Source organism: Schistocerca gregaria, chromosome 8, assembly GCF_023897955.1.
Source record: "Schistocerca gregaria isolate iqSchGreg1 chromosome 8, iqSchGreg1.2, whole genome shotgun sequence".
NCBI classification, from domain to species: domain Eukaryota; kingdom Metazoa; phylum Arthropoda; class Insecta; order Orthoptera; family Acrididae; genus Schistocerca; species Schistocerca gregaria.
The window spans coordinates 124,708,470-124,728,463 of record NC_064927.1 but is presented as its reverse complement, the minus strand read 5'-3'; the positions used below and the strand labels follow the sequence as shown (position 1 = coordinate 124,728,463).

The 19,994-nt window shown below is 44.3% G+C and overlaps 1 pseudogene; it reads left to right on the top strand.

Moving 5' to 3' along the window:
* Positions 1 to 4,984: 4,984 nt before the first annotated feature.
* On the top strand, positions 4,985 to 5,102 carry LOC126285582 (5S ribosomal RNA; annotated as a pseudogene).
* Positions 5,103 to 19,994: the final 14,892 nt, after the last annotated feature.

The window sequence follows — 19,994 nt, the reverse complement described above, 5'->3', positions numbered from 1 at the left end:
TTTTATGAGATCTGATGAACCACATGTTTTTGTAAAAGTAATATATTGTAGCAAATCAATATCCAAGACTGTAAAAAGTTACGAAAATTGCATATGGGAACTCTGATTCGATTTGAATATTCATTATATACTAATATAAAAGAGAGATTGCCTTGAGGCGAAAGTAAAACACAAGTACAGAAAATACTTACATCACAAGACGTGTAGCGGCAAACACACCGCAAACGCAACACTCACGTTTCAGACACCATTCGCGACCAAACTGCTGAAAGCATGAATCGCGCAAATGTAGTAAGTGGTGACATCCGTTGAGAACAACAAATCCGTATCTGGATGTGGACGTAATTGTAACGCTATCTGTGATACTAACAGAAAACTAAATCTTGAGGCTATCTGCCGCAAGCGTGCCCACCGAAGGGTAAGATTGCTTCCTGTTTATCCAATGTAGCTAGCCTTACTGTCAAAGCTGTAAGTTTTGTATGCATAGCAGAGGATTGGGATATGACCTCTACATCTTTGCGAAGCTCGTGAAGTAACTCCGCCTCGTTTACCGTGGTTTTGACTGGGAGGGAGCACCGGAGCGACGGTAAGACCTCCCTGGTTGAGTTACAAATGTTTCAAATGGCTCTGAGCACTATGGGACTTAACTGCTGAGGTCATCAGTCCCCTAGAACTTAGAACTACTTAAACCTAACTAACCTAAGGACATCACACACATCCATGCCCGAGGCAGGATTCGAACCTGCGACCGTAGCGGTCGCGCTGTTCCAGACGGTCGCTCCTAGAACCGCTCGGCCACTCCGGCCGGCAATGGTTGAGTTAGACTTATTCATAGTAGCTACAGAGGTGTGGTCGCCGTTGGAGGAGAAGTCGTCGACCCTGGGATGACGAAGTGAACCGCACGGTTCAACGAACTGTCGTCAGCTGGTACGTCTGGACAGCGGCGTGCGTAAGCAGCGTCACCCACCTGAGTGAGCAGGGTCACCATAGTTGGGAGATACGCGTGCTGCGGCCGATGTGTATGAGGCTCATCTAGGCTGCTGGCCTACCTTAAACCGCGGAATACAACACAGCGTAGTACGGTATTCAAACAATATTGACGTCTATGGGGTGTGCACGCTCTGATCGATGATCATTGTCAATGTAACCCTCCAAGAACCAGTCCACAGTGACAGGGAGACCAGTCCGCCCCCATCCCGATCTTGAGCAGGTATCCTACTAGTACCAGGTGGCCACCAGCAGCAGGTAGACATCCAGATGGAGACCCAGCAGTGCGAAGGCGCTGGTCTTGATACTGGCGGTTGCCTGCTACTACCACAGACGAAGTTATTGGTTGAGGACTGGATTCTTCGTCTAGCTCTGCAGTAGTTTCCACTTTGAAGTCAGCAGCCGATGGTAACATTGGTGATTAGCATCATGTAGACCTCCGGATGTGGTTGCGTACAGAGAACGTCCACGAGAATCTCAGAACAACTGAGCACCTCTGAGAATAAGGGTCTGATTTGGTGGGCTATTTACAGGAGTTTGCTGACCAGTACTTCTCGTACAGCAGTGCCCTCACCCCAAGAGAGACAACAGATCCTAGTAGCTTGGTTTCGTGATTGGGTGTCGATGGCTTAATTTGTTCTGCTCTTCATGTTTAGTCAGCTCCTGAAGGGGTCTAGCTGGGGCTGTAGTATTGTCCAACTTTTCCTCTCAGAGGTGCTGGCTATCTTTTTGTTTCGTCAGCTTCCTGAATAAGCGCTCTTGCAACCTGAATATTATAATATTTCTGGCTTAGTCAGCCATCATATTAGGCTCCAAGAAGCGGTCCCCAGAGCAGTGGAGATGCAAGAAGTATATAGATGACGAAATGTGGTGTCAGGTACCTGTGACAGATGTCAGATTCGGTACCATTCCCGTAAGAAAGGCCGCCTGCATAATGCTACTGCTCTGTGATTGGCTGCTGTGTTCGGAGCAAGGGCGCCAAAACGTTACAGTTATTATTATTAGTTAAACTACTCATTGGAATGACTTAACTTTTTAATATAAATATCTCTCAAATGCCGACTATCAGTCAGTCATTTTAGAATTATTAAAAACGATTTAAATCAAAAACAAAAGACTGGCGAAATTGCAGACGAACCACTCCGGAAGCGTTCGGGTCACGCCTTTTGTGATATGGCGCGCGAAGTGTTTCGGACTGTTTGTCACTCTGGATTAGGCAGTCGAGGAGAACAGACATGTTGTCTGTCGTAGGATGTGTTTCCAATTTTTTTTAAGTTCCTGTTCATCACTCTGGATTAGGCAGTAGAGATGTACAGTCATGTTGTCTGGGGCAGGAAGTGTTTGTCAGTTTTCAGTATTAAAAGATTCACTCCGGTAGTCATGAGCACAGAAATATGCCACAAATAGTGTAAAAATACATTTTTCGTAAACATTGTGTTTGATAATGTACTTTGTTGTATCAGAAGGCCGGCCGGTGTGGCCGTGCGGCTCTAGGTGCTTCAGTCTGGGGCCGCGTGATCACTACGGTCGCAGGTTCGAATCCTTCCTCGGGCATGGATGTGTGTATTGTCTTTAGGTTAGTTAGGTTTAAGTAGTTCTAAGTTCTAGGGGACTGATGACCACAGACGTTAAGTCCCATAGTGCTCAGAGCCATTTTGTATCAGAAGGTGTTGTATTAAGATCATGTAGTCTTCTCGTGTGGCTATATTAAAATACGTGAATGGCATCCCAAAAATGTGATACATTATTTCAGAACAGAACCTCGCTAAAAGTCAGTTTAATCCTCAAGATACAGAACCTACGACCTGGGTTCTGTTTCCTGCGCTGGGGATATCAACTTGAAGACAGCAGGTTAGTGAACTATAACAGAACCTTCGTATCCCACACAGTGCAGTGGAAACAACTAGGCGCCTCACGTGTACTGCATGCACAGAACACATGTGCGCAGTGACACGTCGTCTGCAGTAGTGCAGAGGAGGTAAAGGAGGATGATCGTTATTAACACCAACAATCAATTCATTCTTCCGTTCTGGCCGTAATATCTCTTCTTACTTCGTGTTCATCACAAGATGGCACCTCTCTCCCTATGACGTCATTTTGGTGTATTGGTACCAAACAGTGCAGTGCTCCAAACTACGGCGTGGTGCAGCTATATTTTATATATAACTTCAATATATTTTCCCGTATTTATACTGCACATAATTAAGCTTCGTTTTCCATGTGCTGCTATGTAAACTATTTCTAGTCTACTCACATCTGTTATGCATAACAGTAGCAGTTCAGGCCCTCCTGGGGAGATCTGGGTGTGAAGGCCGTCGCCAGCCGCCCGTCGCGCACATGAGCACTTAAGCGACATTTCACTGACGCCTCATCAGCAGCCGCAGATAACCGAGCGCCTCGCTGTGTAAAGCTACGCAGCTTCTGCGACTCTGTCTAAATCGCTTGTTGCTGCGCCGCGAAAGACGAGCCATTAACGGCGTCACAGCGGAGGAGAAACCATCCGAGGAGTTTGGGCTGACATCCTGCTGAAGCGTAGCATCGCGGCCGTCTTTTGTTTACTTCCCCCTGTATACACACGCGAGAATCAACCGAGGTAAACAGCGCCTTGTGTACAGTTTTTGCGGCAGCCGAGAAACTCTTGACAGCGCGAAGCGAAATTCTTGAACACCGAAACATCTCACTGTGTCGAGCCTCATATTAACAGATCATGTCAGTTACTGCCATTAGCTATACACACGCAAAAAAATTACTTGTCTCTCTCTGCTTGGGCACATTTTGAAACTCAGTTATCCGTTTAGAAACAGGTGACAACTGAATGTGTTAAGCACTCAATAAAACATGTAAGTAAATGCTACCCCAGTACAAGACATATGAAACCATGTTTCTCCTTCTGAGATCTGGAATTGGTGTCTATTTAGTTATAAAAGTAAATGATTATGTTTATTTATATTTGTTGTAAAAACTCTGCATTAGGTTCGTAAAGATTGTTTTTTCAAGAATAGTAGGTACAAATAGTATATAGTTACTGGTTCTCCCTGAGAGATTATCTGGATTAGACATATGCCCACTAAAGCGGCATGGAACAAGCGTCAGACTGGCATGAAGTTTACTGCAGGGTGTCCGGACTAGAGATATATGCAAACAAATATTTATGATGAAGGAACTCAACATTTTCGCTTATTGGGCAAATACGCAATCGATAGAAACTCTCTTCAAGATGTGGTCCTCACCATTTCATGAGCAGCACTGAGTCGTACGTCGCATCCTCACGCATGTTTATTTATTGTCAGAATGCAGACGTAAACCTGACAGTCAACACGTGGAGATGCAGAGTGCGCACAACATTGTACACAAACGTTTCCGGTTACGTGCTAACAAATTCCAAATTTTGCAACACAGTATGCCTGAGGATCACGGCGGAGGGGGAGTGATTGTGTGTAAAAGAAAAAAAAAAGAAAAAAAGAAGGAAAAAAAAAGTGTTTCAAATGGCTCTGAGCACTATGATGAGACTTAACATCAGTCTCCTAGACTTAGAGACTTAGAATTACTTAAACTTAACTAACCTAAGGATATCACACACATCGATGCCCGAGGCAGGATTCGAACCTGCGACAGTAGCAGCATCGCGGTTCCGGACTGAAGCACCTAGAACCGCCCGGTCACAGCGGCCGGCGATTGCGTACAAAAGGAACACCAAAAGTTAATGGGTGGTTGGGAATACATTAACATGGTCTAATTGATACAATTTTCTAATGGTGTCTACAGTGACAGGACACACCTATCTCGAGTGCATAAAAATATTTGAGCTCTTGTGTACAATGTTGGACAGATAAATTTGTAACCTTAAGAGGTACTGAAATGTGAGTAAATCTTTTTGAACACCTTTAACCCAGACCTCTGTACATGCTTGGGTGAGCAAGTGATAACTATTTCAGCACAACAGTACCGAGCAGGTAGGTGTAACGCCACATAATTACATTGTGTATAGTGTATATAAGGCAACGGCCTTGCCGCAGTGGAAGCACCGGTTCCCGTCAGATCACCGAAGTTAAGCGCTGTCGGGCTGGTCTAGCACTTGGATGGGTGACCATCTGGTCTGCCGAGCGCTGTTGGCAAGAGGGGTGCACTCAGCCCTTGAGGCAAACTGAGGAGATACTTGTATGTGAAGTAGTGTCTCCAGTCTCGGAAGCTGACATACGGCCGGGAGAGCGGTGTGCTGATCAGATGCCCCTCCATATCAACATCCAGTGACGCCTGTGGGCTGAGGATGACACGGCGGTCGGTCGGTCCCGTTGGCCTTACTAGGCCTGTTCGGACGGAGTTCAGTTCAGTTATATTGTATATAAGAAAAGATTACGCAGCGACCTTCCATTCATAAAGTGAATTAGAATTTTGATTGTTTTTAGAGAATATCGTGTTATGTGTCGTATAAGCAGTAGGAACCTATACCAACCATTGTCGGAATTTGACAGCGGCAGGATAGTGGCCCGTGGAAACAGCGCTTTATCGTTCTGCGATATCGCTGCTCGCGTTGGTCGGGATCCCACGTCTTTCAACCGAATACGGAATCGATAGGTTCTGGAGGGCCATACTCTATGCCATGTACGATCTCATTGGCTCCACCCAAGTAGCACCCGAGAGAATAGACACATTGTTCGGTCAGCAAAACGAGCGTTTTCCTCGTCTAGTACCTGAAATGCTGTTTATTGACAAGATAATAAAGGCAGAAGAGCCCCTCGTCATATATTGTTCAACTGGGCGTCAATTTCTGCAACAATTCTGAGCATATTCCTAGAGGATTTGGTTCGCTACTGATAGTCGATCAGATTAAGAGAATGCACAATGTGAAGTAAGAATAAATATTATGTTCTTCAGGGGGTCGCTTTCTCCGAGGCGTCGGTCACGTAATTTGGCTGATCGCGGCGGACTTCTGATCATCACATGTATAACATCTACGATGTATTCAGCAGCCGGAACAGTTCTTAATATCCCACCCCTTTTTGATAGATATCGATCCATTTCACGAGACGTTGCTTATCCACGTTCGAATAATCTTATCGAACAGACTCGCTACGTGGTACGTTACAATGATGTCGAGAAGCAGGTAGTATTTTCACGAAATTCTCACCACTCTGATAATGTGATTTCCCTGATTGCCCACCTGACCAACGATCCCTAGCAACTAAACGGCACACTGTCTAGATGGTGGTGGCTGCTATCCTTTGAACGCAACTCTTCATTACCTAAAATCTTGCCGTTTCACTGACGGATGCCGCGTACTCTTACAGCAGAACTGTGTTAGGACATGGAACAGCGAAAATATTAGCAGTGTTAATATATTTATTAAAATTGAGGTTCCAACGCTTCATATTGCTTGAATGACCATATCTTTAATAGTTTCTTGCCCAACGTCCAAAAAAAGTTTTAAAGACATGAAAAAAACTTTACAGCCGGAGATCGTATGTGATATTATTTCAGTAATTACAATATCGACTCAGATTTGGAAGGCATCCCCTCTGGCATGGATATATGCACTGAATCAGTTGGCAAGGATCTCATAAAGTCGTTGTGTGTTCTCCTGTGGGAAGCTGGTTCCATAAAGATGTAACTGGTTCTAGATATCTGGGATACTGGCCCTGGAGCGGAGTTGATGTTGGATGTGTTGCCACTCATATTCTATCGATGACAGATCTGGGGGTCTTGCTGATCACGGACTATCTCAGTATCACTTAGACTGTTAGTATAGCCGAGTGCCACGTGTCAGCGAGCATTGTCCTGTTGAAAACTACTAGCACCATGACACGGTTTCTTCGAGGGACTAAAGTTCTTCTCTTAGACCATGAATAGACCATCATTCAAATGGGTCTCCTCATAAGACACGAAGTTTTGCATGCAGATGGCTCATATCGCTGCTTTTGGGATGAGCGATTTCTATTCTAAGCACGTTTTCGTGCCGTTCAGAACGTTCGAGTTAGGACGCTTTCATTTCGACCATGAAACTCTTCTTTATTGAGACATAAGATGAGTGACAAGTTAAAACCATGCACTGAACTGCGAATTGAGCGACTACACCTGTCTTTAGCCAGTTAACGCAGTCAGTAGATTAGAAAAACTTCTCGCGGCAGAAAAGCTCTGTTGTTCGAGACACAGTTCGTATGGGGAGTAACGATGCTCGTGCGAGACGCTTTCGTGAAAGTCTGAATATCGACATTATTGTATTCGTTACTTACAACGTAATCGTCAATGAGCTCCTTTTTAGAGGTCTTTAGTTCTCGACCTCCTTCCATTATTTTCTGTCTGGAAGATACGCGGTCTGGAGGTTATCATTCTGGGTTACACAGAAAACTAAAAACAGATGAGTTAATACTACCCGTATCACTTTTCTTAGAAGACAGATTGAAGACCGAAAAATCTCTATTTACATCGTTTATGGGTTAAAAAAGTTTCAGGTAATCGCTATGGTAATACACTCTTTGGAATTCCGAAGATGTTGTTGTTGTTGTGGTCTTCAGTCCAGAGACTGGTTTGATGCAGCTCTCCATGCTACTCTATCCTGTGCAAGGTTCTTCAGCTCCCAGTACCTACTGCAGCCTACATCCTTCTGAATCTGCTTAGTGTATTCATCCCTTGGTCTCCCTCTACGATTTTTACCCTCCACGCTGCCCTCAAATACTAAACTGGTGATCCCTCGATGTCTCAGAACATGTCCTACCAACCGATCCCTTCTTCTAGTCAAGTTGTGCCACAAGCTCCTCTTGTCCCCAATTCTATTCAATACCTCCTCATTAGTTACGTGATCTACCCGTCTAATCTTCAGCATTCTTCTGTAGCACCACATTTCGAAAGCTTCTATTCTCTTCTTGTCCAAACTATGTATCGTCCATGTTTCACTTCCATACATGGCTACACAACATACAAACACTTTCAGAAACGACTTCCTGACATTTAAATCTATACTCGATGTTAACAAATTTCTCTTCTTCAGAAACGCTATACTTGCCAGTCTACATTTTATATCCTCTCTACTTCGACCATCATCAGTTATTTTGCTCCCCAAATAGCAAAACTCCTTTACTACTTTAAGTGTCTCATTTCCTAATCTAGTTCGCTCAGCATCACCCGACTTAATTCGACTACATTCCATTATCCTCGTTTTGCTTTTGTTGATGTTCATCTTATATCCTCCTTTCAAGACACTATCCATTCCGTTCAACTGCTCTTCCAAGTCCTTTGCTGTCTCTGACAGAATTACAATTTACTATTCCGAAGATAGCTGGGACAAAATACAGGGAAGGAAGGGCTATCTGCAGTTTGTACAGATACCAGACTGTAGTTTTGAGAGTCGAAGCAGGTGAAAGGGAGGCAGTAGTCTAGAAGAGAGAGAGGCCAGATTGTAACATATCGCCGATATTATCCAATCTGTACGTAGAGCAAAACTTAAGGAAAACAAGGACCAATTTAGATAAGCAATTAAAATGAAGGGAGAAAAATTAAAAAGACATTCAGATTTGCCAGTCATTTTACAACTGTGCCACAGACGACTAGCGACATGTAAGATCAGTTGAACAGAATGAAGAGTGTGTTTGAAAGAGATCGTAAGCTGAACTTTAAAAGAACTGTAATGCTGCTCTGCCGAAGTGAATTGGGTGATGCAGAGGGAATTGAGCTAGAAAATAAGACACTAGTAGTACTAGATATTTTAGGCAGAAAATTAACTGACGATGGCAAAATAAAAGATTACGAAGGCTGGCTGTAGCAAGAAAAGCTTATAAGAAACAGATAGGCGCCGAGTGTTGACATGGAATATCAGTTTCAGGGTTAGTTTTGTGAAGATATTCGTCTGGTGTGTAGCCATTTGTTGAGGCGAAAAGTGCGCGGTAAGTAGATAAGAACCTGAATGAGATTTTCACTCTGCAGCGGAGTGTGCGCTGATATGAAACTTCCTGGCAGATTAAAACTGTGTGCCCGACCGAGACTCGAACTCGGAACTCGCATGGCATATTTCATAAGTAAACATGAAAAATTGTTGTGTAAAATGTTCAACTTTGTTTCGCGATTAGTTAGGTTATTATTCAAATTTGAAATCGTCAAATCATCTTGAAATATACTGCAAATCGAAAGCCTTCCTACTCGTATTGTATTCATCAATAGTTAGTTGGGATTGTTGTGGCGAGGTCTCATCGGATTAGGGAAGGACGGGGAAGGAAGTCGGCCGTGCCCTTTCAAAGGAGCCATCCCGGAATTTGCCTAGAGCTATTTAGAGAAATCAGAGAAAACATAAATCAGGATAGCCGATCGCGGAATTGAACCGTCGTCATTCCGAATGCGAGTCCAGTGTGCTAACCACTGCTCAATATTTAGTGTAATACAGTATGGTATTTCGTAAGTACACGAGGTTGTGGAACCGAAAAAACAACGATTAATGTTTCATGTTTCCTTATAAAATTCATACCCAAATTCGCCTGGGCGCCTGACAGCTGCTGGGGGTGTTGTAATTCACTAGCGGCTTGGGAAGATATATCGTGTGTATCGACTATCTACTTTACTCGATCTGATACACAATATGTGCAGAAGCGGGAGGAAAAAAGACTGGAAGACGAGACCAGGCCCCGTTATGTAATCTCCGACGGAGAACGATACCGGAGAACTGAAACTCTAAGCGCGATGCGGCAGTCAATACCTCAAACGGGAGACACGATCAGCTCTGAACGGTAGGCGGTCTCCGGGGTATCGTTGCATGGCAGTTTATCAGCCTCGAAAGAGAGGTTTACAGCAACGCTAAAAGCAGAAATACAGGCGTCTGCACACTCACTTGTCGAATTCTCACGTAGGCAACTTTTTAATACATAATGCGCCAGAATTGTTCAGTGGACCGACCGGTGTACAGTGATAATTTTTTATTGACATGAATATCTTACGTGCTACACTGAAGTGACGAAAGTCGTGGGATATCTTCTAATATCGTGTCGGACATTGTTTTGCAACAACTCGACCTGGCATGGTCTCAACAAGTCATTGGAAGTCCCCTGCAGAAATATTGAACCACGCTGCCTCTGTAGCCGTGTTGCCGGTGCAGGATTTTGTGCATGAACTGGTCTGTCGATTACGTCCGATAAGTGCTCGATGGGATTCATATCGGGCGGTCTGGATTGCCAAATAATTCGATTGATTTGTCAAGAGTAATTGTGGCCCCTTGATATGGCACATTCTCCTCCATAAAAATTCTCACCTGCTGTAGATGAGGATTTGCCTCTCTCCTTAATTTTATCTCATCCGCATTATCCTCTATTCAGAACTCTTTCTGCGCAAGCTCTGATTTTATAATAATGGCCATTTCTCCCTATGTAGGTGCGAGTATATACACACATCAAAAAAAGTTTTACATCACTCTGGTTCTCAGAACTCCTGCAGGCAGACGTTGACTGTGGATATTGTATCACAGACACAGTCCCTTTGACTGTTAGGCCAAAGATGTAAACAACCATGCATAAGCAGCACCTGTCAAATGGAGGAGTCCAACAGCCGATTAGTTCCAGTCATTCCACCGGAAAGGATGTAAACGGCTCCTGGAGTCTGTAGTGCAGCCATGCCTAGACGGTCAACACCGCGGTTCGATCGCGTCCGTATTTTTACTTTGTGCTCTCAACAAGGGACGTGTCCAGGCGTCTCGGAGTGAACCACAGCGATGTTGCTCTGACATGGAGGAGATACAATGAGACAGGAAATGACGATGGCATGCTCGCTCAGGCCGTCCAAGGGCTATTACTGCAGTGGATGACCGCTAGCTACTGATTATGGCTCGGAGGAAACTAACAGCAACGCCAATATGTTGAATAATGCTTTTCGTGCAGCCAGAGGACGTCGTGGTACGACTTAAACTGTGCGCAATAGGCTGCATGATGCGCAACTTCACTCCCTACGTCCATGCCGAGGTCCATCTTTGCAACCACAATACCATGCAGCCAAGTGCAGATGGGCCCAAAAACATGCCAATTGGATCGCTCATGATTGGCATCACGTTATCTTCACAGATGAGTGTCCTATTGCTCTCAACCAGACGATCGTCGGAGACGTGTTTGGAGGCAAACCGGTCAGGCTGAGCGCCTTGGACACACTGTCCAGCGAGTGCATCAAGGTGGAGGTTCCCTGATATTTTGGGGTGGCAATATGTGTGGCCGACGTACGCCGCTGGTGGTCATAGAAGGTGCCGTAACGGCTGTACGGTACGTGAATGCCGTCCTCCGACCGACAGCGCAACCATATCGGCAACATACAGGTGAGGCATTCGGCTTCATGGACTACAATTCATACTCCGATCGTGCACCTCTTCCGAATGGCTTCCTTTAAGATAACATCGCTCGACTAGAGTAGCCAGCATGTTCTCCAGACATGAACCCTATCGAACATGCCTGGGATAGATTGTGAAGGGCTGTTTCTGGACGACATGAGCCACCAACCACTCTGAGGGATCTACGCAGAATCGCCGTTGAGGAGTGAGACAATCTGGACCAACAGTGCCTTGATGAACTTGTGGACAGTATGCCACGACGAATACAGTCGTGGATCAATGCAAGAGGACGTGCTACTGGGTATTAGAGGTACCGGTATGCTCAGCAATCTGGACCACCACTTCCGAAGGTCTCGCTGTATGGTGGTACAACATGCAATGTGTGGTTTGCATGAGCAATAAAAAGGGTGGAATTTATCTGTAGATCAGCGTACTTCACATCCTTTTTCAAAAGCTTTCTCCTCGTGTAACGCGTGCTTTAGAAATCGTAATCAAATGCTGAGCAATACTGACTATTGGTTGGCCCTGTGTTGCGCATGTGAACAGTGTCGTGAAACAAAACTTTAAACTTAATGAAATACTAAATTTGAAATAATGAAAACTAAACTACTTAAATTTCAAAAGTAACTAATTGTGTACTCAGTGAAAACTATTTAACTGAAACACAACACTGAGGTAGATTATGAACGTTGCGTGACATGAAGTGCAATTCTGATTTGAACTGTACGTAAAAATAAAAATAGCTCAGAAGAAAAATAACTTTTCGAGGCTACCTACACTGTTTACTGTAAATTAATTTACTTGCTTAGCACAAAACCTGATAATTCTGACAACGAGCTCTTTCCACATAAGAATTCAAAATGAAATTTGCCCTGAAATAAAAGTGACTTACCTCAAGCTCAGCACGTCGTTTTGTGTCTGGTGTACCGACGTTCTCGAAAGGAAATAGGAATTAGTACGTGCAACAGCTAAAGAAAAAAAATAAGCTACTCACCACAAAATTTGTTTTTTGCCTGTCAGAAACGATCTGTAGCTTCGTATAGCGTAGGGTGCAAACCACACATGACAAAATATTGAAAACTTTGCTAAGAATGATTAGGGAGGGTTTTACTTTAAAGAAAGTTGTTCTTTCAAAATTAACTTCTTATTATAGTCAGAAAAGACTGCACAGTTACGAAATTCTCTCAATACAAAGATTAGAGACATTGAGTTATTCCTGACGTAATGAAAACAAAGAGATCTAATTAATACTAATCATGAATGTTTTTAGGTATCCGAGGGACAAAGATTTCCTCCAGTTAATAATTCTGAGAAACAAACATTTGATTCTAGGGCAACTGTTGGTTACCTTTAAATATTCCTCCAAGAAAGCTGCTCCAATAATAGAACGAGCAACATATGTTTTAATCTCCATAACAAAGTGTTCGAGATAATTTCTCTAATATTCACAAATATTAGATCCCCTATTCTAAAACCTCAACTGCTAGCTAATATGTCCCAAACAAGAATCTTATTCACCGCTCGTGCACGCGTTTTTTAATCTTTGTCTCAGTACAAAAAAGATGAATTATTACAGTGGCAGAAAACATATGACAATCTTACAATGAATTATCGTGTCTACACTCCGCATATTATGTTTATTTAAGATCGTCGTCAGTTCTTTATCCACTCACCGGTCCTCTGCGGATTTTTCTGCATTTCGGTACAATATCCTGCCGCCGCTATCTCCCTATAGTTGACAGCATTGTACATGAAATAGCCTCACTGAATTCCCCACGCTATCATCGAGAGTCGTTGACCCTGGACTGGCATTCGAGAGGGCGAGAGATCAAATCCGCGTCCGATCATCCTGTTTTAGGTTTTCCATGATTTCTCTAAATCACTCAGGCAATTGCCAGAGTGGAATAAAATGGAAACCTACAGTCGTCCTTACGATATTATTTATTATATGGCTATCAGTTTCGGCGCTTCAGTGGACTATTTTCAGGCTTTATCTGACGCGAAGGGGTAAACACCATCCGTATTCACGATTCATCATTGGGCAATATCTGTAACTGGTTTTCGCAGAGTACCTGCAACAACGATTTTGTCTCCCCAACCATGAAGTATCAATAGAGTTTTTATAGTAGGGAATTTGATATTTGTGAATCTTAGAGAAATTATCTGGAATTCTTTATTGTGGACATCCGTTATTGATTATATTGATACACTACTGGCCATTAAAATTGCTACACCACTAAGGTGACGTGCTACAGACGCGAAATTTAACAGACAGGAAGAAGATGCTGTGATGTGCAAATGATTAGCTTTTTAGAGCATTCACACAAGGTAGGCGCCGGTGGCGACTAATACAACGTGCTGACATGAGGAAAGTTTCCAACCGATTTCTCATACGCAAACAGCAGTTGACCGGCGGCTGGCCGGAGTGGCCGAGCGGTTCTAGGCGGTTCAGTATGGAACCGCACGACCGCTAAGGTCGCAGTTTCGAATCATGCCTCGGGCATGGTTGTGTGTGATGTCCTTAGGTTAGTTAGGTTTAAGTAGTTCTAAGTTCAAGGGGCCTGATGACCTCAGATGTTAAGTCCCATAGTGCTCAGAGCCATTTGAACCAAGTTAATCGGCGTTGCCTGATGAGACGTTGTTGTGATGCCTCGTGTGAGGAGGAGTAATGCGTACCATCACGTTTCCGACTTTGCTAAAGGTCGGATTGTAGCACATCGCGACTGCGGTTTATCGTATCGCGACATTGCTGCTCGCGTTGGTCAAGATCCAATGACTGTTAGCAGAATATGGAATCGGTGGGTTCAGGAGGGTAATACGGAACCCCGTGCTCGATACCAACGGCATACTATAACTATCAGTCGAGATGACACGCATCTTATCTGCATGGCTGTAACGCTTCGTGCAGCCACGTCTCGATCCCCGAATCAACAGATGGGACGTTTGCAAGACAGCAACCATCTGCAAGCACAGTTCGACGACGTTTGCAGCAGCATGGTCTATCAGCTCGAAGACTATGGCTGCGGTTACCCTTGACGCTGCATCACAGACAGGAGGGCCTGCGATGATGTACTCAACGACGAACCTGTGTGCACTAATGGCAAAACGTCATTTTTTCGGATGAATCCAGGTTTTGCTTACATGATGGTCGCATCCGTGTTTGACGACATCGAGACGAACGCAAATTGGAAGCGTGTATTCGTCATCGTCATACTGGCGTACCACCCGGCGTAATGGTATGGTGTGCCATTGGTTATACGTCCAGGTCACCTCTTGTTCGCATTGACGGCACTCTGAACAGTGGACGTTACATTTCAGATGTTTTACGATCCGTGGCTCTATCCTTCATTCGATCCCTGCGAAACCCTACATTTCAGCAGGATAATTCACGACCGCATGTTGCAGGTCCTGTACGGGCCTTTCTGAATACAGAAAATGTTCGACTGCCGCCCTGGCCAGCACTTTCTTCAGATCTCTCGCCAACTGAAAACGTCTGGTCAATGGTGGCCGAGCAACTGGCTCGCCACAATACGCCAGTCACTACCGTTGATGAACTGTGGTATTGTGTTGAAGCTGCATGGGCAGCTGTACCTGTACACGCCATCCAAGCTCTGTTTGACTCGAAGCCCAGGCGTATCAAGGCCGTTATCACGGCCAGAGATCGTTGTTCTGGGTACTGATTTCTCAGGATCTATGCACTGAAATTGCGTGTAAATGTAATCACATGTCAGTTCTAGTATAATATATTTGTCCAATGAATACCCGTTTATCATCGTCATTTCTTGTTGGAGTAGGAATTTTAATGGCTAGTTGTGTAGTTGATGGTTGGAGGGACAACATCGTTGTTACAGGTAGTCCTTGAAAACCAGTTATAGGTGGTGGCCACTGATGAATCGCGTATATGGATTGTGTTACCCCGTTCAGCGTCAGTGCATGAAGATGGTGCGCTGAAGTACCGAAACTGGTAGTCGTATAATAAATAACATCGTAAGGATGGCTGTAGGTGTTCCATTTTATTACGTAAGTGAACAGTTGAAGTGCCTCACACCTCTACTCACAAGGTCGGACATAAAAAATGCCGTAATGATACTTTTCCCATCCTTGAAAGAACGCTAGTCAGTGTTCCGTCTCTAATGACCTCGACGTCGAAGGGACGTTAACTCTTTCCTTTGTTACGATGTTATCCACTCTGTAATTTACGAACATTGTAAAGAGGCTTCTTTGGGGGAATTTCCAAAATTACCTTCACATTCATCGATTCCGTTCTGGTGAGAACGAAGTATTGAGTTCTGTCTGCACAGTTCTGCATCCAGCCACAAGTCTGATTCGTTTCTCTGCAAACTCATATTTTGTTTACTAAACGACAGTTCGAAACCGAATATTATTGAAGGAACACGATATGAATCTGGTCGCCTTTGTCAAAGGCTCTGTGTATCTCTTGGACGAACAGATGTCTGTTTGTAAATCTACGTTGATTTATATGGGGAGAATTCCGTTCTCGAAAATGGTCATAATGCGTAAGCGCAAAATGTGTACTGTAAATTTTCAACTGACCGATGTCAGTGATATACGCTCTTAATATTGTGTATATGCCAGATGATGCTTCTTGAAAGCGGGAATGACCTGCTCATTTTTCCGAAATACTTGGTACCATTCATTACTTAAGTAGCCTAGCAAAAATGTTGTGAGAAGGGAAGAAAATTATTTCGCTTAATTTTTGTAGAGTCTGCCACTTACTCACGGTACTGCCCCGACTCCATCGCATGTGAAGAGGCCGGTTCCTGCACGACCTCAAAGATGGAGTTTCCCACCTGCCGGTAACGCACTGTCTAACCACGATCGTATCCGCTGGTATCACGCCTATCCTGCATTCGACTGCCATACTGACGTACGGTACAAGGTCGGACGACAACCCAGCCACAGGACAGGTCCGCAAGAATTCTCTCTTGCCAACACAGTAGTAGTCTTTCGTCCAATTATTGACAGTAATAATAATAATAATAATAATAAAATGGCACTGAAATTAGGACGGGAATGAGACAAGGGCGTGGACTAACGTCTCTGATCTTCAACCGTGTTTCTGAAATTGTCTCCCGATAATAGTAGCAAGAAATGAACAATTCACGGGTAGAAAATGGGGTAGATTAGATCAAAATTATATGACTCTCACAGTCGACTGTCTAACCTTTACAGATGATCTAGTGATTTTTTCAGACTCCATAGATACGGCAGCGAAACAGCTTAACCAACTGGGTATACTGGAGCGAAGGCTGGGCTTTAAATCTCAGTTGAGGAGACAAAGTTTATGACAGGCGTAAAGTCAATGCTAAAACGAACTAATGTCGAACTAGGAAAAATGAAGCAGCTTGAAAACTTTAAATAGCTACGTGAAAGGACAGACTCTACCTGCCGGATAACGGAAATGGCGTATCAACCAACTAAAGGCATCTACAATTAGAGGTCGATATTCTTGAACGCCAAAATTAGACACTACTGCACTTTTATCTGACCCGATGATCTGTATGCAACAGAGACTCTTTATAATAAGCATGAAAGGTGTAATTGAGAAATTTCAGGACGTAAAAAAAAAAAAAAAACGATTTTGAGGAACATCCAGGGTTCGACCTAAGAGAAGTCGTCTACAGATGGAGTCAGAGGTACGAAATATTGAGTGTTCGGAAATTCTAGTTACATACTACTGGGACTTATAGAGGGGAGTGAATGCATAATATTTTGAATAGGAACCCGTATCCGGAAACTTCATCCAACTGCGCACTAAAGTTTCAAAGTTAACGCGCCGGTGCCTGAAAATGTATCTATATACAGGATAATACCGTGACGATGTTACAAACTTGCAAGGAGGATGGATAAGGATAAATGTACCAATTTGAGGTAAGGGTCCTTGTACCGGAAACGAACGAGTCGAAAATTATAAGCGAAAACCGTCTTGACAAATCGGGCAGTGGAACACATGAAGCGGCACTGTTGGCGACGTTTAGAGGTATTAGTGCGGGCAAGACAAGATAAGTGTCTTGTAATCGTGGGCTCTAGAATGCATACCTTTAGAGTTATGAGCACTTGTTCAGCAGAGGAGACGTGTTTTACAATAGCGAAGATGAACGACTGCTCGAGCTCCTCAGGTAAGCGTTTTAGTGCCCATGTTTATCGGACATTTTTTCTTGGTTTGGTCCATACTACCACATATTAAAGCTGCATATCCTACGTTTCTAACAACAACAGTACCGCTACGTGTATTCCACTGTTAGAGGTATCGGAATAACTTTCGCTTGCAACTTTCGACTCATACGTTTTCAAACCAGGGACCCTTATCTCAAATGAGTACATTTATCCTTCTCTATTTTCCTTGAAAGTTTGTTACACCATCATGGAATCACCCTGTATGTAAATACATTTACAGGCGCCGGTACCTATAACTTTGACACTCTGTAGCTTCGTTGTTGACTTTTACATCAAAATATTATTAACTCACTCCTCTTTACAGGTCCTAGAATTTGTAACGGGGCATTTCCGAGCACACTGTATACACGTAAGTGGAAAAACATAAATGTCACGACTCGACATCTACATGTCTACTCAGCAAACCACACTTCAGTGCCTGACAGAGGTTCCAACGAACCACCTTCACAATAAATCTCTATTATTCCAATCTCTAATAGCGAGCGGAAAGAAAAAAGCGAACACGTATATCTTTCTGCGCCAGCTCTGATTTCCTTATTTTATGACGATGATCGTTTCTTCCTACGTAGGTCGGCGTCAATAAAATATTTTCTCATTGCGTGGAGAAAGTTGGTGATTGAAAGTTCGTGAGAAAATTCCGCCACATCGAAAACCGCCCTTGTTTTAATGATGTCCATCCGAAATCCTGTATCATATCAGTGAATCTCTCTCCCCTATTTCGCGATAATCCAAAACGTATTATTCTTCTATGAACTTTCTCGATGTACCTCATTAATCTTACGTGGTTAGGATCCCAGAACGCGAAGCAATATTCCAAAAGAGGACGGACGGGCGTTGTGTAGGCAGTCTCTTTAGTAGATCTGTTACATTTTCTAAGAGGTTTTCGAGGTTTTCCTTTCCCACAACATTTCGTATGTATTCTTTCCAATTTAAGTTGTTCCTAATTGTAATTCCTAGGTATTTAGTTGAATTTACGGCGTTGAGATTTGCCTGATTTATCGTGTAACAGAAGTTTAACGGATTCCTTTTAGCACTCATGTGGACGACTCCCACTTTTCGTTATGTGGGGTCAATTGGCAATTTTTGGACCTTCAGATACCATTTCTAAATCGTTTCGCAATTTTTTTTGTTCTTCTGATGACTTTGTTACGTGATAAACGACAACATCATCTGTAAACAACCTAAGAGGCTGCTCAGAAGGCCTCCTAAACCATTTATATAGATAAGGAACAGCAGAGGGCCTATCTACATCTACATCTACATTTATCTACATCTACACTACCTAGGGGATCCCCAGAAACTAGTTCTTCTCTGCTCAATGACTTTCCGTCAGTTAATGCGAACTGTGATCTGTCTGACATGAAATCAAAAATCCAGTCACGTAACTGGTACGATATTTCATAAGCACGCAATTTCACTGTAAGTCGTTTGTACGGTGCAGTGGCAAAAGCCTTCTGGTGATCTAGAAATTCTGAAAAGGGGGACTGCCTCTTGTGGCCACGTGACGTGAATGAGCCCAGGAAGAATATTTAAAAGTTTATTAACTAACTTTAAGAAAACCCATGGGACATGCTTCACAAAAGTTCGAAAACAATCTACGAGGACAGGACATTTCTCATCATCTGTGACTGCAGTCTCCTCCGCTGTCTTTGCTTCTGGCGTAGGAGGGCTGCAGCAGCGACGAGGCCACTCTACGCGGTAGATATTTCGCACAAAGGCAGCTGCTCCAATGTTGGGAGCACGCGTGTCAAAGGGGACTGTCCGGCCGCCAGCCGCCTGGGAAATAAGGCAGCCTAGGACGGCCCGCAGAGCCAAAGCGACAGACAGAAGAGGGGAAAAAAAGAATACACAGTGAGGGCGTCTGGCGAGCGGAGCCAGAGGAAGAGGTTCCGCCCGCCATTAGCAGAGTTCCAGCGTCGCTCTGTTCCCGTTGCAGACTCAGCGCAGCGCGAGCCGCGGGGCTTCCCCGCGGCGGGCGGCAGCGGTGCTGGATTCGTCACTGTCGCCGTGACGTCACGGGCAGCTGGCGACGCGCGGAAGAGCACGCACGACGGTCCGTTTACAAAGCGTCACTCACGCTGGCGTCAGCGTCGCTTGCCGGCAGGAGCTGCAGCGCTGTTTGAAGGTGGCACGACACGGCTTTCGCTGAGACCTCAGCGACGTAGGCGAGGAACGGGTAGGTACAGGATGTGGCAATAGGTACGTGCTGTCAGCCACAGCCCTGCTTCCGCTGTACAAGAGTTGGACAAGAGTATGGAAACATCGTGAGAACTGCGTGCTTGAACATACGTTTACATCTACGAGGGGCGTTCAATGAGCGACGCATCATATTTTTTTCTGATGGCAGGTTGGTTTAATTCAGGATTCCCATACATCACCTACGTATTACGGCTCGGAGGAACCCTGACAGCAGCCGGCCGCGGTGGACGTGCGGTTCTGGCGCTGGAGTCCGGAACCGCGGGGCTGCTACGGTCGCAGGTTCGAATCCTGCCTCGGGCATGGGTGTCTGTGATGTCCTTAG